The sequence below is a fragment of the Lipotes vexillifer genome, unplaced genomic scaffold (assembly GCF_000442215.2).
Source record: "Lipotes vexillifer unplaced genomic scaffold, Lipotes_vexillifer_v1.1 scaffold91, whole genome shotgun sequence".
In the NCBI taxonomy this organism is placed as follows: domain Eukaryota; kingdom Metazoa; phylum Chordata; class Mammalia; order Artiodactyla; family Lipotidae; genus Lipotes; species Lipotes vexillifer.
In genome coordinates, this window is record NW_006777583.1 from 2158665 (window position 1) to 2175576 (window position 16912).

The 16912-nt window shown below is 37.0% G+C and overlaps 1 protein-coding gene across 1 annotated transcript in view; it reads right to left on the reverse strand.

Annotated features, from left to right (window-relative positions):
• Positions 1-16912, reverse strand: part of APC (APC regulator of Wnt signaling pathway) — a 138495-nt gene that overhangs the window by 120542 nt on the left and 1041 nt on the right. The window lies entirely within an intron of this gene.

Here is a 16912-nt window from a genome sequence, read left to right on the forward strand (position 1 = left end):
ACAACTTGCCAGCCAAATGAGTGAGTGAGTGACCTTAGAAGCAGATCCTCTAGCCCCAGTCAACATTTGTTGCTCATGTAGACAGGGAATAAGCAAAACACACATATTCTCTCATCTTACTGTAACCAGCAATGGAAATTCCTCACAAACACCTTCTTGGGTAGCTAGCAAATGAGCCAACCTTGTCAGATTTCTCCGAATTATCTTCAATCATGGGGCTGCTTTTGTTAAACTCCAAACCAGCAGGATTTCCACACTGAAGTACTGGGTAATCAGATTTAAGTAGAAAGCTTTTTATCCTTTTCCAGTATCTGCTTTGTAATGTTTGAAGTGAAAAACTGTTCTGGAGCTTGAATGAGTTATCATTATAATTTAAAATTCTTAAGTATGTCATGTTCCAGAATGCTACTTTTTGATGAAAGCACAAATTAGACTTTACCACAATAATATATATTTGCCCTTCTAAAGAATATCCAACATATGTTTGTGAGATTTGTGTTTCTGTGGACTGTGGTTTGAAAAGCTAAACAAGAAACTGGTAACAGCCATTGCCTCTGTGCACGGGATGTGTGCAACTAAGGAACAGGGGTAGGAAATTTATTTTCATTTCATTTCATTTTCTCTTGTACTTTTTGAAATGTATACTACATACATGTAACATCTGCTCAAGGATATACATTTTAAAGTCTCTTTTCTCACAAAGCTACATTTTTTAATGTTTAAAATAAGAGAAACCTAAAACAACTTCAGTACTTATTCAAAATCATGCTCATTACCTTTTAAAGTGTACCAAGTAAGACATTATCTCAGTATCTTACTAGTGCCTACATTTAGGTTTGAGGCCAAGAAGCACGTTACATGTTACAACTCCGGAAACAACCAAGAAGATATGATAAGAAACACTCTGGCTTTAATAACATAAAAGAGAAATATGATTTTTAAAATTGTGTATGTAGATCTGCCTTAGAAAAGTTATAACAGTTGTTCCTATATCACTTCAGAAAAATATCTGAAAAAAAGCATAGTTAAAACATTGTATGGAGCTTCCCTGGTGGCACAGTGGTTAAGAATCCGCCTGCCAATGAAGGGGACGCGGGATCAAGGCCTGGGCCAGGAAGATCCCACATGCCGCGGAGCAACTAAGCCCATGCGCCACAACTGCTGAGCCTGCGCTCTAGAGCCCACAAGGCACAACTACTGAAGCCCACGCGCCTAGAGCCCATGCTCCGCAACAAGAGAAGCCACCACAATGAGAAGCCTGTGCACAGCAATGAAGAGTAGCCCCCGCTCGCCACAACTAGAGAAAGCACATGCACAGCAACAAAGACCCAAAGCAGCCTAAATAAACAAACAAACAAACAAACGTAGTATGTCCTCATTTCGTGGTCGAAAAAGCTAAATCACAGGAAGGTCAAGTGATTTGTCCTGATCTAGTTAAAGGCCGAGCCAGACTTGAATCCAGGTTTCATTTTCCACCGAAAAAAAGTAACATTACTTCTGATTTAGAAACCTAAATATATTTACTTTTAACAAAGAGATGTCTTCCTGTGCCACTGGTTGGTCCTTAATTTCAATAAAAAATGGACAAATATAATGAGACATGTATCAGATATGAGGAAAACTGTGTAAAATAGCCCAAACTTAAATTAAATGATGAATATAGGTAACCTAAGTAATAAAACCAGAAGCCTCCACTACTAGGTTTACAGAGTGCCTTACGCAACTTCATTAAGAACCAATTAAAAGCCAAATAAAAGATTTTAATTTGCAACTCAGCAATGGTGAGACAGATTAGAACAGAATTTTTTTAAATTACATACAATAATCTACTTTTTTCAGGAATAGAGTAAAGCAGTATACCAAACACTGCTTACAGAAGATGAGAAGAACTTTTCCCCATTCAACTATTCTTTTCAATTCCTTACATTTTGGCAAGAAAACTGTCATGGTTCAAGTCCAGTCCTCAAGGTCTTAATAATAATATTTAATTAGCTGATTGTTATCAGAATTGAGATTAAAAACTTTTTGTCAAAGACCTAATTGTACACTAAATGAAGAATCTCATTAGTCCAATATAACTAATAGGAAATCATAGCATGTGGCAACTCATCATAAAATATCATTAAGTTGTGGGAAAAAAATTCTACCAATATGTACTTCCAACAGATAGAATGTAAATTCTTCTATAAAAGTGAAGCAAAGCTGGATTTTAAAGCTGGCGTAACACATTATATTGGTACAACAGAACTGATTTTTCTCCCACATGGCTTTTGGTTTTTGAGTAAGCATTAAATTTCTGTGAAAATTCAAACTTAGTTTTAACTGAGACCCAACTCAGTAATTCATTAGGATAATGTGATATGAGTGAGCACATAACTGAGCACTAAATGAGCACATAATTAAAATACATTTGTATATTTTGTCCAGTGTGATGTTTTTCCAACCAGGGTTTATTTTCTTAACTGATAGCTAATATCATCTTTCAGTGATACTAATATGTAACTTGACGTTTGTTAGAGAAGGCAGAGGAAAAACTCTTGTGTTAGAACTCCAAAGCCATACAAGAAATGCCATTGAAAGATGAGAAAAGATATCAGCATCTCTGAAATGAAACTAGAGCAAAGACAGAAGAAATGAAAGAATGACTACAGTGAGAAAATGCCCTAGGCCTAATTAAACAGAGGTACTAAAATCAGGCTCTAATGAACATGGATGAATACAACAGGGAAAATGTGTGGCAAGCATTGTAGATTTTGGCAATGAGTTATTTAACAATGACTAAATATGCTAAATGTGTTATCATAGTAGAACAGTGTCATTCATCCATTGTCTTAAGTACTTACTCTAACATAAGAGTTGCTTTACAGGTGATATTACTGAAGTAAAAATCTCCAGAAAATATATGTAAGAGTCCAACTCAGGAACAGCACAGACATTAACAAATGCTTAGACTGAATACCGAGACAGACACACCTGAGTTTAGTCACAGACAGCAAACTTTACAAAATTAAACATTAGACTCACGAACTGAGTTTAGAAAGTATAAAATTAATTGCATTTGCAATAAACATATGGCTAATCAAGATGCATTAATAACTTTTCAGATCTTAATAGTTACAGATAAATCATCATCTTATCTATGTCTGGTATAGCTAATGGAATCATCTGGCTGAAAAGAACCTCAAGAAACTATGATGAGGAAGAGATCTGGGTATCAGTTCAGTGTAACTTTAGGCAAATCAAGTCACCCAGACTACCTCGGGCCTCTGTTTTCACATATTTAAAAAGGGAAAGGTGTGGGAAAGGGGCACACATGAGAGAACTGATTCCTAAAATTCTCTGTCACCTCATTTCACCCTTCAGTTTTCTGAAGGGAAGTAAGCAAACCAAAAACAACCACTGTTTAAATCTAACATAGCAGGGAAGTGAAGGAACTATAATTAACAAGAATCTTTAACTTATTTTCTTTTAGCAGAGAGAAAAAAAGAAAGAATCAAGTAAACAAATACAAGAAGTCTAGGTTTCCTTAAAAGAGAACTGCTTTTGTATTTTGTTGATGCACCAATGTAATCACAAAGTGATGGATGGCATTTCATACTAAGAGCTGTGATTAACATCAAATGTGTCTTTAAAATAAAAATATATTGGTATGTTATACTAAATTTTCAACGTCCTTGCAACCACAGAAGAAAGTCAATTTATGTAAAGACTAATTTAGTTTGCCTAGTGTGATTTCTAACCTGTGTGTTTAACCTATTTAATAGATTTAATCTCAGAAATCAAATGCAAATTGTACCTATAATATTTTAAATAGATGTGAGTAAAAAGATTCAAAAGTTATATTCTGTCCCTGAGGTATACCAAAAAATCTTTTAAAAAATAAAAATAAAACATGACATATAGAGAGCTGTTGCATTAATTATTAGAAATGCACCCCACTTCCAACAGGAATACTAAAGGACAAATTTGTTTGCAGTCCCTCCTCAGTTCAGAGCATTCTCCCTCCCTCTTCACACATCTCCACTTCAAAAATGTTCACTTTGTATTCTCTTTGCTCACACAAAGGACAATTCCTACCTCAAAGCACTACCCACATACTACAAGTATTTCTGACTTCTCCCATCAAATAAAATACTGTCTGCCTCCTTCCTCTGGAGCTTTGCAAAGTAATAAGAACTGAAGATTATTGCAACACATGTTAAAGTATTAAAAGGCAACCATACCTTTATGTTTACCTTTCCCAGGTATCTCATTTGTACCACAAAATGTGCCTTAAAACAAAGGAATGACTAACATAGAAATGTCAAGTTCTCCTTGAACAGTTAGTCAAAGAAATAGTTGGACTTCGACTTGTAAAAGTAGCAAACTACACAATTCGGACCAACTGTCCTTCTGAAGTCAACTTAAAAAGTTAGACAAAATATTAAAAGAATCTTAAAACCATCAAATAACTACCAACATAGTGAGGAATGAATCACTAGTTCAAATTTACCAGAAGTCAATACTCAGAAAGGTAAGCTCAGCTTTTTTGTGTGTGTGTGTCTATTATTTTTTTGAATTTCTGAATTTTATTTTATTTATTTTTTATACAGCAGGCTCTTACTAGTTATCTATTTTATACATATTAGTGTATACATGTCAATCCCAATCTCCCAATTCATCACACCACCACCTACCCCCATCGTCACTTTCCCCACTTGGGTCCATACATTTGTTCTCTACAGGTAAGCTCAGCTTTTGCCTTTTGTGGGTTTGCCAATAAAAAAGTATTTAAGGGTTTCCCTGGTGGCACAGTGGTTGAGAGTCTGCCTGTCGATGCAGGGGACACGGGTTCGTGCCCCGGTCCGGGAAGATCCCACATGCCGCAGAGCAGCTGGGCCCGTGAGCCATGGCCACTGAGCTTGCGCGTCCGGAGCCTGTGCTCCGCAACGGGAGAGGCCACAGCAGTGAGAGGAGAGGCCTGTGTACCGCAAAAAAAGATAAAAGTATTTACGAGGCTGAGCTTTATAATTTGTTGCCTGCCTTGCAGGACTGGGGGACAAAAGTCAGAGTCTGGGACCCACCGAAGGTAAGGACGATAATAAAAATGCCCTTGTCTTTGGGCTGGGACTCCAAAGGGATGCACCCTAAGAAGAGTAACAAAGAACCAGATGGTGGTCCAGAAAAGGTAAACATTTGAAATTGGATTAAGATGCTCTCATATTCTTCGCAATAGCAAATGAATATCTTCTCTAGAGAAAAATTCACTTCATTTTATACATCAAATTATTTCTACAACAGACAACAGAATCAAATCCACAGAAACTTAATATTGGAATCATAAGACACAGACTGAAAAACAACTATGCTTACTACATTCAAGGGTATAAAAGTTGAGCTTAACTATTTTTGCTTGAAACTGAAAATTATAAAAAGTGACATGGTAGATTTGAAAAAGGACCAAATAAAAATTCTAGTACTGAAAAAGACACCAATCCACACATTCATGAAGCCCTAAGAATCCAATGCCTAATCATAGCATAACAGAACAGAAAACCAAAGACAAAGATAAAAATCTTAAAAGCATCCAAAGAAAATGTCAGATTTTTTTTTAAGGAAAATGACACACAAAGAGCTGAGGATTCAACAGCAATGAATGTGCTGAAATAAAGTAACCACCAACTTACCATGTACTGAAGTAGCTGCTAAACTAGAATTTTGTACCTAGCAAAAATATCCTTCAAGAATGTGGTAAAATAAAGACATTTCCAGGCAAACAGACTAAAGGAAATTCTAAAGAGTGTGTTTCACCGCCCTCAAGATCAAGGAAAATGGCCCTAAATGGAAGATCATAGGAAACGTAACGACATGGTAGACACATGCAATAACCTGAACTGAATATGGACAGTATAAAACAATAACAACAACAATGAGAAAGAGAATAAATAAGAATGAATTAAAATGCACAATACTATATAAGTAGGGCTGCAAGTAAATATAATTAAAGTGTATCATCTGAGAAGAGGATAAAGGCATTGATTAACATTAGACTTTATAAAATGTATATTGTATTTCTTGACTAACTAGTAAAAGAAGAGAAAAAGAAGTCATAATTTCCAAATAATAAGGAGAAAAATGTAAAATGATAGAATAGCCACCTCATCTAGATGGCAAGAAAGTAGAGAAAGAGGAACAATTAACAAATAGGGCAGACATAAAGTACATGATAATATGGGAGATTTAAACCCAATCACGTCACAGGAGACACATCTAAAATGTAATACAGAAAGACTGGAAGTAAAAGAATGGAAACAGATAAACCATGCAAACAATAATAAAAAGAAAGCTGGTACTGTTGTATCAATCCCAGACAAACTAGACCTTAATACAAAAAGTACTTTCAGAATAAAAGAGAAATACTTCATAATGTTAAGTCACTAAGAAGATATAACCACTACACATTTCTACCCACCTACTAACACTGTCTGAAATATATAAAGCAAAAGTTGAGAGAATACAAGGGGAAAAATCCACAATCGTAAATGGGATATTTTAACACACCCTTGTCTGTAACTAATACAAGCAAACAAAGGTCATTAATGATCCTGAAGATTTGAAATACGGGACTGAAAGCATGACCTAATGGAAATATATAGAACACCAAATTCAATAACTGCAGAGAAAAAAAAGATAATATACTGGGCCATAGTGTAGTTCTCAAATTTTAAAGGTCTGAAGTCAGACCTCTGAAACACTGAAAGTGTTCTCTGATTACACTGTTATATTGTTAGAAATACGGAACAAATTCAAAAATAACCAGAAAACCTCCATGTGTTCAGAAGTTGAGAAATATAATACTTTCAACTTATCCAAAAGTCAAAGTAGACACCAATGAAAATTAGAAATCATTTTTAAGTGAATTATAAAAGTACTACATATTAAAATTTGAATAGAGGTAGCTAAAACAGTGCTTAGAGGGAAATGCTTAGCCTTAAATGCATATATTTAAAAGGAATAAATGCTGAAAAATAGTGATCTACAGGAAGTTAGCAAAAGAACAAAAAAGTAAATCCCAAAACGTAGAAGGAAGGAAATAAAGAGCAGAAATCAATGCAATAGAGAACAAATATATAATTTTTAAAAAAGGATTAGCAAGATTCAAAATTTGGTTCCTTTGAAAGACTATTAAATCTCCAGTGAGACTTATAAAGGAAAAAGAAAATGTACATATAGCCTACAGCAGACATGAGAAGGTAATTCTTTGCTGCAGTCATTAAAAGGATAATGATATTTATTATAAACAATTTTATGCCAGTAAATTTAAAAGTTTAGATGAAAAAGACAACCTCTTAGGGGGGAAATACCAAAATAATCAAGAAACAGAAAACCTGAATAGGCTTAAAAATGAGAAATCAAATTAGTAATTAAAAACTTTTCTGAGACTTCCCTGGTGGTGCAGTGGTTAAGAATCTGCCTGCCAATGCAGGGGACACAGGTTCGATCCCTGGGCTGGGAAGATCCCACATGCCACGGAGCAACTAAGCCCGTGCACCACAACTACTGAGCCTGCAAGCCACAACTACTGAGCCCACGTGCCACAACTACTGAAGCCCACATGCTCTATGGCCCATGTGTTGCAACTACTGAGACTGTGTGCTGCAACTACTGAAGCCCGCGTGCCTAGAGCCTGTGCTCCGCAACAAGAGAAGCCACTGCAACGAGAAGTCCACGCACTGCAACAAAGAGTCGCCCCCACTCACTGCAACTAGAGAAAGCCCGTGCAAGCAACAAAGACCCAATGCAGCCAAAAAATAAATTAAAAATTAAAAAAATATATTGGAAAAAAGAAAGCAAAACTGGTAATATAAACATAAATCATATATTAAAGAAAATAAATAAAAACCTTTCCACAAATGAAATTCCCAGCCCAGATGGCTTCTCTGCCAGATCCTCGCAAAAATTTAAAGAAAAAATAATTCCAGTCCTACACAAACTTTTCCAGAATAGAAAATGAGGGTCAGCTCATTTTACAAGGCTAGCATAATGTTGACTGTTGATTTCAAATCCTGACAAGGACAATATAGGTCACGTCACTCATGAACACTGATGCAAAACCATCAGCAAAATATTAACAAACTGAATCCAGAAATATATAAAAAGAATAATACGGTAAAACCAAATTAGGTTTATCTCAGGAATCAGGTTAGGTTTAGCATTTTAAATAATATAGCATTTTAAATAATATATAATTCAATATATTAACATAGTGAAGGAGAAAATTCATATGGCAATGAAAAGGAGAAAATTCATATGGCAATGAAAAGCTTCATTGCTGTTCAACAGCAACAAAAAAAGCATTAAATTCAAACAAACAGAACAAAACACAAAATCTTAGTAAACTAAGTATAGGAGCAAACTTCTTTAACATGACAAAGGTTTTCACAAAAACAAAATAAAACAGAAAACGAACATTCAGCAAACATACTTGGAGTGAAAGAGTAAAAGCTTTCTCTCTTCTTTTTTTTATTTTTGCGGTACGCAGGCCTCTCCCGCTGCAGAGCACAGGCTCCGGACGCGCAGGCTCAGCGGCCATGGCTCACGGGCCTAGCCGCTCCACGGCATGTGGGATCCTCCCGGACTGGGGCACGAACCCGTGTCCCCTGCATCGGCAGGCAGACTCTCAACCACTGCGCCACCAGGGAAGCCCCAAGCTTGCTCTTTTGAGATCAGGAACCAGAAGGGAGAGTAGCTCTGGGATGATGGCAGTGCTCTATTTCTTGACCAGAGTAATGACTTCATGTGTGTTTACAGTAACACGTTAAATTCTTCATGTTATGTTTTATGTACACTTTGAAATATATGTTAAAGACAAAAAAGAAAGAAATACTTGGAGATGAACAAAAGGTTGACCTAGGCTATCACTCAAGCTCAGCAACTCTGTAGGTCCTAATTTCTTCCCCATTATGATTACCGTACTTTCAAACCACTTAACATTTATTGGGCCTATAAAACGTTGTACAATTTGGCAATATGTATCACAAACCTTAAAAATGTTTAATTGAATAAGGCCATGAAGCCTTATCCAGTTAACTCCATCATCTATAAGCCTATCCTAAGGAAAAAGACCAAGATAAAGAGAAAAAAAATCCATAATGTGTTAAGATGTTCATTGCCCATATGATAATAAAATTGAAAACAACTAAATAACGAACTACAGGAAATAGTTAAGAAAAATAATTTTTATAATGGGATTATTATACAGTCAATAAAAATAAGATTTACAAAATATTCCAAGAAATGTATATAACCTAATTTTTTAAAAATTAGAAATATATACACGTTTATACTATAAAGGGGGGAAAAGTGCTGGGCACAGACAAAGGAGAAAATGAGAGAGGGAGGGAGGGGTTGGGAGAGACAAAAACTACACTGGTTTTCTTCATATGATAAGCTTATGAATGTCGTGTGTACTTTTTTTTCTCTGTACTTTTTATTGCATTTCCTGAATTTTCTTTAATGACTACATAAAAATTTAGTAATGGGGTATATAAGAACTGAAAAAGGGGCTTCCCTGGCGGCGCAGTGGTTAAGAATCCACCTGCCAATGCATGGGACACAGGTTCGAGCCCTGGTCCAGGAAGATCCCACATGCCACGGAGCAAATGGGCCTGTGCACCACAACTTCTGAGCCTGTGCTCTACAGCCTGCAAGCCACAACTACTGAGCCTGCGTGCCACAACTACTGAGGCCCATGTGCCTAGAGCCCGTGCTCTGCAACAAGAGAAGCCACCACAATGAGAAGCCTGCGCACCGCGACGAAGAGTAGCCCCCGCTCACTACAACTAGAGAAAACCCGCGCGCAGCTACGAAGACACAACACAGCCCAAAAAAAAGAACTGAAGAAAATAATCACAAATCTAAAGTATCCTAAATATTAAAAAAAGTTACTTTAAAATATAACTTTAATATTTCAATTTTTATCTCAGTATGATTTTATTCAGATAAATTATTTTCTAACATTTAAATTGTGTAGTCTATGATACGCTAATTACTTAGAACAGAAATAATTTCTAATTATTTAGTATTTAAAATATTATAACTTTAATTAGATCCCCAAAGATATACCATCTCCAATTTTCTTGCTAATAACATTCCCATAATTGTAAAACAGTTTGCTCCTTGACAGCTAAAGGAGAAAATGATCTACAAACAGGCTTCAAGTAGTTATTCCTATAAAAACAAAATAACTGTTAGTCTCTGAATATAAGACTGTTAATGGCTCCTCAGTTTCTTGAGCAGCCATTTTTCTACCTCAGTGTTGCCAACCCTGGTGTTTTCTGGCCAGTTTTGAGAGATGTAGCAAGTAATTTGGTATCAATAATAAAGTATAACTGTTTTTAAAGCTTATCATTAGAAATAATAATAAATCGAAGCAAACATAAGGTTATCCCCATATGACTTACTATACTTTGCAACCCGGTATACTTTACTGAGAGAGAGAAAATACTGTAAAGATAAAGCTTACATGTTGGGAATTCCACATTCACTTATTCAATGTTTACTAAGCATCTATTAGAGGCCAGGAACTAGAGGCACTGTGCTAACAACTGAAATAGAGTTGAAAATCATTAGATCATAGGGTTGAATATAACTGGCATTTTAGCATTTAAAGCCTTGAACAGACTAACCCAATCCTACTTTTCACTACTCACCCAACACAAACTGTCTTCTTTAGTTCTCTGACTTTCTTTTAAAACACTGTAGACTTTGCCTGCTGCCATACCTCTGCTCAAGCTGTTCCCCAGCCTAAATGCTTTTTTGTTTATTCACCAGCACCTTAGACTGTTCACCACAAGTCAGGCACTATGCTTGGCATGATAGAAGAAAAAAGCCTTTTCTATCCTTTGTATCCTTTGAAGTCCAGGTCAAGTTCCACCTCTTTCTCAGCGATTTACTCACTACCCTCTCCATACTTGGGATGCTATAACTATTACTGTCCAAAACAGTAGCTCCCAATCTTCGATATAAAAACCCATTTTTAGTACCAAAATGTTTCATGAATTCCATTCTCACTCCCCAGGTGATCTCATCTGGTCCCATGGCCCTAAATACCATCTATACACTGATAATTTCCAAATGTTCCAAATGTTCGTCTCTAGCATTGAATATATATACCTATTGAATGTCTCCAGTTGGTTTATGTAATAGGTATTTCAAACAAAGCCACATCCACAACAAATCTCCTGATTTAACTTTCCAAACCTGCTTCCCACCGACCCCTAACCCTTGCCCCATAGTCTCTAACTCAATAAGATATACCATCTTTCAACCAGTTGCTCATGTCAAAAAATTTGGAGTCATCCTTTATTTCTCCTTCCCTCACACTCCACATCAATTCCGGCAATGAATTCTCATTACTTTACTTTCTAAATATATCATAAATCTGACCACTTCTCTGGCCCTCCACCACGACAACCCTGCCCAAGCACCATATTTCCAACCTAGATTACTGTAAGATTTTCCTAACTGGTCTTCCTGCTTCCATTCTTGCCTCATACAATCAATTTTCTACACAAAGCCAGAGTAAACCTCTCAAGAAACAAGTCAAACCTGGATATTCCCATGCTTAACACCCTTCAATGGTTTCCATCTCACGCAATAAAATCAAGTCTTCAAATGACCTTCAAAACCCTGCTTGATCTAACCTCTGTGTACCTGTCCTACCACCTCTTCTGCCACACTCCCCTTCTCTCTCTACTCCAACCACACTAGCCTCCGTGTTGTTCTTCCAACATATGCCAAAGACACTTACTTCTATCTTAGAAGTCGCTGCTTCTTCTCCCTGAACATTTTCCCCCAGATAGTTCCATGGCTTACTCCACTTCATTCAGGTCTCTCAGCTCAAAGGGCTTCTCAAAAGGCCTTCCCTCACCAACCTGGCTGAAGTTGTATCCCATGACTTTTTATGCCCTGAAACCTATTTTATTTGACTTCAAAGCCCATTAGCTACCTGATGTGTGTGAGTGTGTGTGTGTGAGTGAGTGTGCACACAAGTATAATGTCTACTGTCTCCCTCACTAACATTTAAGCTCAAAGAAAGCATAGGCTCTGTTTCGTTTCCCACTGTTGTCACATTATGTGCAAACAGCAGGCTCTCAAAAATATTTGTTGAATGAATGAATGATGGTAATTGGTTTTATTTTTGTTGAGAAAATAATGACAAAACACTACTAGAATTCAGTAAGGCTTTCAAATGAATTCATACGCAATCACAAGAGCATTACACACGTACTCTGGTGGTAGAAGGAGTACAATGTTCATAATTCAAGGTTCAATTAACAACTACTGAAGGAATGGGGCCTTCTTGTATTTCTCTGCCCCTTCCCATATCCTTCCTCCATCATTCATTAATTCTTTCCATAAATGGTTACTGTGTACCATTAAGCCAGAGAGTATTCTGGACATTAAGAATACAAAGATAAGTAAGACAAGGTAGTTCATGAGACATAAAAATAATACCCATAGAGTATGACATGTAATAGAGATATGTAAGTTGTAACATAACAGAGGAAGTAATCAACAAATACTTGCAAAATCAAATACAAAAGATATTCTTCACTTTACCTTATATATGAAATGCGAGTATTGTCTGAAAATGTTACAGTAATTTGCTACCATGAGATAAGCTAGCTTGAGAATGAAATCAAAACAAGGGGAATGACAGAGCAGAACGAATCACAGAGAAATTGAGCCAAGTCCTTGATGATTTCAGGCTGGATGAAGCCCTAGCTGAAGTTCAATTACAAGATCTAATCATGCCTTTTATTGTTTAAGCAGTTTCAATTTGGTTTTCTGTCACTTGTAATATAAGTATACAGATGAATCTCAGTGAATTCTTTCAAAAACCAAAGCATTTGCTATTTCAGTGTATAGGGGTACTACTGGCATTTTGGAAGGGACAATTCTTGTTTTGTGGGCAAACATCACAGGACACTCAGTGTACCTGGTCTCTACCTGGTAATTGTCAGTAGGACCTCACAACCACTATGACGACCAAAAATATCCCCATATATATCCAAATACCTCCCACCTCCAAGGGGAACCACAAATCTATTCCCTAATAGTTGTTATATATATATCTATTTCTCACAGTGCATGCGCAAGTGTACTTAACAACAATCTTAAAAGAACTGGGATATACCACTCAAATATCCTAATTTTATATAATAATCCAATTTTAATCAGTCATCTATGACTATCTTAATGATTGGCCAAAATCCCATGTATAGCTTATATCAACTCAGTGCTTTAAGTTTGCTAATACTATCTGAAAATTCTCATTTATTTAACCTTACTTCTCCATACAATACTATCAAGATATGTCACTGACATTGTTGGTTACCTTCCCCATAGCCATTCACCTAATTTCCTTCTAGACTGAAATGCCAGGTATTGGTTTTTCCAGCCCCCTTGCAACTAAGGGCATAAGCATGCCAGGATGACATCTGATACAGGGCTTCAGTGAAGGGTTTACTTGCCTCATCGAGAGATGGGAGGGCAAACTTCCTCCTGTCTTTGGTGGCTATGTAAGAAAGTGATGCCTGGAGCCGAAAGAGCAACGTGCAGCCATGAGAGGATAAACCTGAGCACAAAGGTCAGCAGCTGTGGATAAAGATTAAAAGCACTTGGATCCTTGATAACATCATTGTGCTGTGAAACTGACTCACCATGGAATCCTCCAACTCTGAACTTCTTTCTATGCGAGATACTGTTTAAATCAGTGTTAGTTCAGTATTACATAACCTGGGGCCCTACTAATATAAGGTATGTTCAAGCTCTGATATCTGAATGAAAGCGGGAGAAGAACCAAGATGACTACAAGGTTTCAAGACTGGGTGGCTGAGAGAAAGGTGGTTAGAAAAAGGAAATCAGGAGGAAAAGGAATATATATACCTTCACACATGCACATGTAAACACATTAGGTGAGGGTAGGTGGATGGAAATCAAAGTGATTCAGTGTGGTATGAGGTAAGCTTACATTAGTACATCTAAGGCAGAGATATATAGAGCAAGGGGTAGAAGGGAAGCAGAGTTACAGCACTGAGAAACACACACAAAGATGATGACTTACATCATTTAAAAGAGGACATGATCACCAAGAGAACACAGTGAAAAGCAAAGAAACCCCTGAAAACGCTTGCTATCTCCCCATGATCCATTCCACCTCCCTCTCGTTTTAGATGGGATTTATCCACTGATTAGGCCAATTAGAATAGTTCCATCCCTCTAGACAAAGCTATTGTGACAGGCTTGGCAGCATGATCTTCTCCATTTGTTCAATCAAAGTAAAGCTTAGGACTTTTGGGCAAAGGCTAGAAGAGAAGCCTTCTCTCTCTGAAAGTCAATGAAGAAGGGTTTAACGCGAGCATTGCCGACACCTGTCTTTTTCTAGAAGGGAAGCCAGTCTGAGCATGAAGCCCAAACAGGAGGACGAAGTTTAGCGAAAAGCAGAAAACCAGAACCTCTGCCCTGATAACAAAGCTAAGTTTATGAACAAACTACTCTTTAAACCAATTCTACCTATGCACTTGCCAATTACCTGAGCTAATACATTTCTTTTGTTTTTAAGTCCAGTTTGCATCCTAACTGATGTAGGAAACAGCTATGTTTAGCGGGGAGAGGAAAATCAAGACAGTGCAGGAAATGCAAAGAAGTTTTCAGAGAAGTAAGAGAATCAGGAAGTACAATGCACAAGAACCAAGAAGTCAGATCATTTTATTCCTATAGAATATATTTCAAAAATGGTCTAAGGAAACCAAGGATGACTGAGGAAAGGCCATTAGATTTGGTAATTAGACTGTCATAGGTGAGTTTAAAAAGCAATTTCAGTGCTGAAATGGTAAAGGAAGTCAGAGTGTAAAGGAAAGAATAATTTATATTTTTAAGAACTCCATAATGTACCAAACCCTTGGAAAGACATGTAACATGGGTCAAACTTCTATTACAACTCTGTGAGGTAACTGTAACATTCTATTTTATAGATAAAGAATAGAGTCTCAGTAGTAACTTGCCCACAGACACATAGCCAGTAAATTGGTTTTAGCAGACTTCAAAACCAGATCTATGTGGCTTAAAAAATCAATGTTCTTCCTACTATACCAGGCTCCTGGGCTTAAAGAATAAAAATACAGTGGCACAACAGGCTCAAGATTCAGACTGGCCTCCCGGAATTGCACAGCACAGAGCACTGTATTTTGGCAGCCCTGGAAAAGGTATACATAAATATGTATATAGGCTAGAGAGGGAGAGACTGAAAAAGGAGTGATAATGGAAAATTATGGAGAAAGGAAGATGGAGAGGGATGATCGTGGACACATCTGGAGAAGGTTGCTCCTAAAAAAAAAGGAAGGACATTTCTTCTCTTGAGATATGAGTAAATAAGGAAATGATACCAAGATAGAAAAGATTATACCTCAGACGGTTGACATTTTTCTCAGGAAAGGAAGAGTTATTTGCTATAAAAACCTTCAGGAAGTAAGACAAAAAGGAATACAATCAACACTAAAGATCCAGCAGATAAGCAGAACACTAACTGGTATGGAAGCAAACCAATATCCTCACATAACTGTCTCTTGTATCCTTCAGGATTTCTGGGGTCAAAATGACAAAGCTAGTGATGAGACTTGTTCAGGACAAGGGACTAGAAAAATAAATCTACAGAAAGTAAAGCATTCTAAAGCATCAATGACAGCTTGGTAAAAACTGATGACCATGGGATCCTAGTTACACGGGGAGGCAAATGAGTTGCAGCAGTAGGCTAATGGGTTGAATGAACAGGGAGACAAAGAGGGGTGTTTTCCTAAAGAGAGGAAGAGGGCGAGAGAAAGAGAGAGAAAACAGGTTCCATTAAGAGTGGAAGAGTGATTGTCTGTGGCCAGAAAGGTCTCGACACAATGCCCGGGGCAGTGAGCCACTGACTGGGGCTCAGCAGTCCTACATCCTTTCAGCTTAAAGCACAAAACTGAGAGACAACCAGCTCTAAAAACATGCAGTCCTTGGTTGTAGAAAAGTGAAGGCTAGCAACAAACAAATGAATTAATTAGCCTATACAGGAATCAAACATTAAACTACCTCCTCTCCTTTTAAAATGAATAATTCTAGCTCCAAAGTCAAAAGTCTACAATAAAGGGTAAGGCAGATGTGTGTCACGAATAATGAAAAGTAAACAAATCTGTCAAGCCAACTGTAACCCACCTGTTAAAGATTTTTAGTATAGAATTCAAATAGGGCAACGATAGTTTGTGCTTTAATAACTTTGGAGAGCATCTAGCAGAGCTTCAACAAAATGATTATCACTCAATTTAATGCTAATTTTAAAAGGTCCTCCCATTTGCAATCTCAATGGATAAGATGCCATTTATATTTATAACCTCATTTTTACCATTCTGGGGCTCTTGACACATTACCCACCTACAGGAGAAGATGGGAGAATCAGCCATGGCAACTTGCTCCCCTACCACTTCGATCCTGCAGTTTGCACTTATGAACTCTGGCAAGGTACCATGTTATTTAGGACAACTTCTTACACCAATAATTCTGACTACTCTTGCTCCAATATTAAAGGAAGGAGAAATGACACTGGCACAGGCTAAATTTAACAGAAAGTATCAAGTACTATAAAGATTGTTAAGTAGTAGCAACAACTGAGAATCCAAGAAATTTGAGAAGTTTTGAGTTTAAAAAGCTTTTTCTCCATTTTAGTCCTTTCTAAATAAAACAAAGGGCTTGGACAGTACGGGATTCTAAGGCTTCAGTGGACAATGTAAGCTAACACTGAATAAAAGAATCACTTAAATCACCCTTTCTTGTACTATTACATTTCTTACATTCATAAAGCCTTCTTTTTAAGAAACGAACACTTCCCAATTCTTTC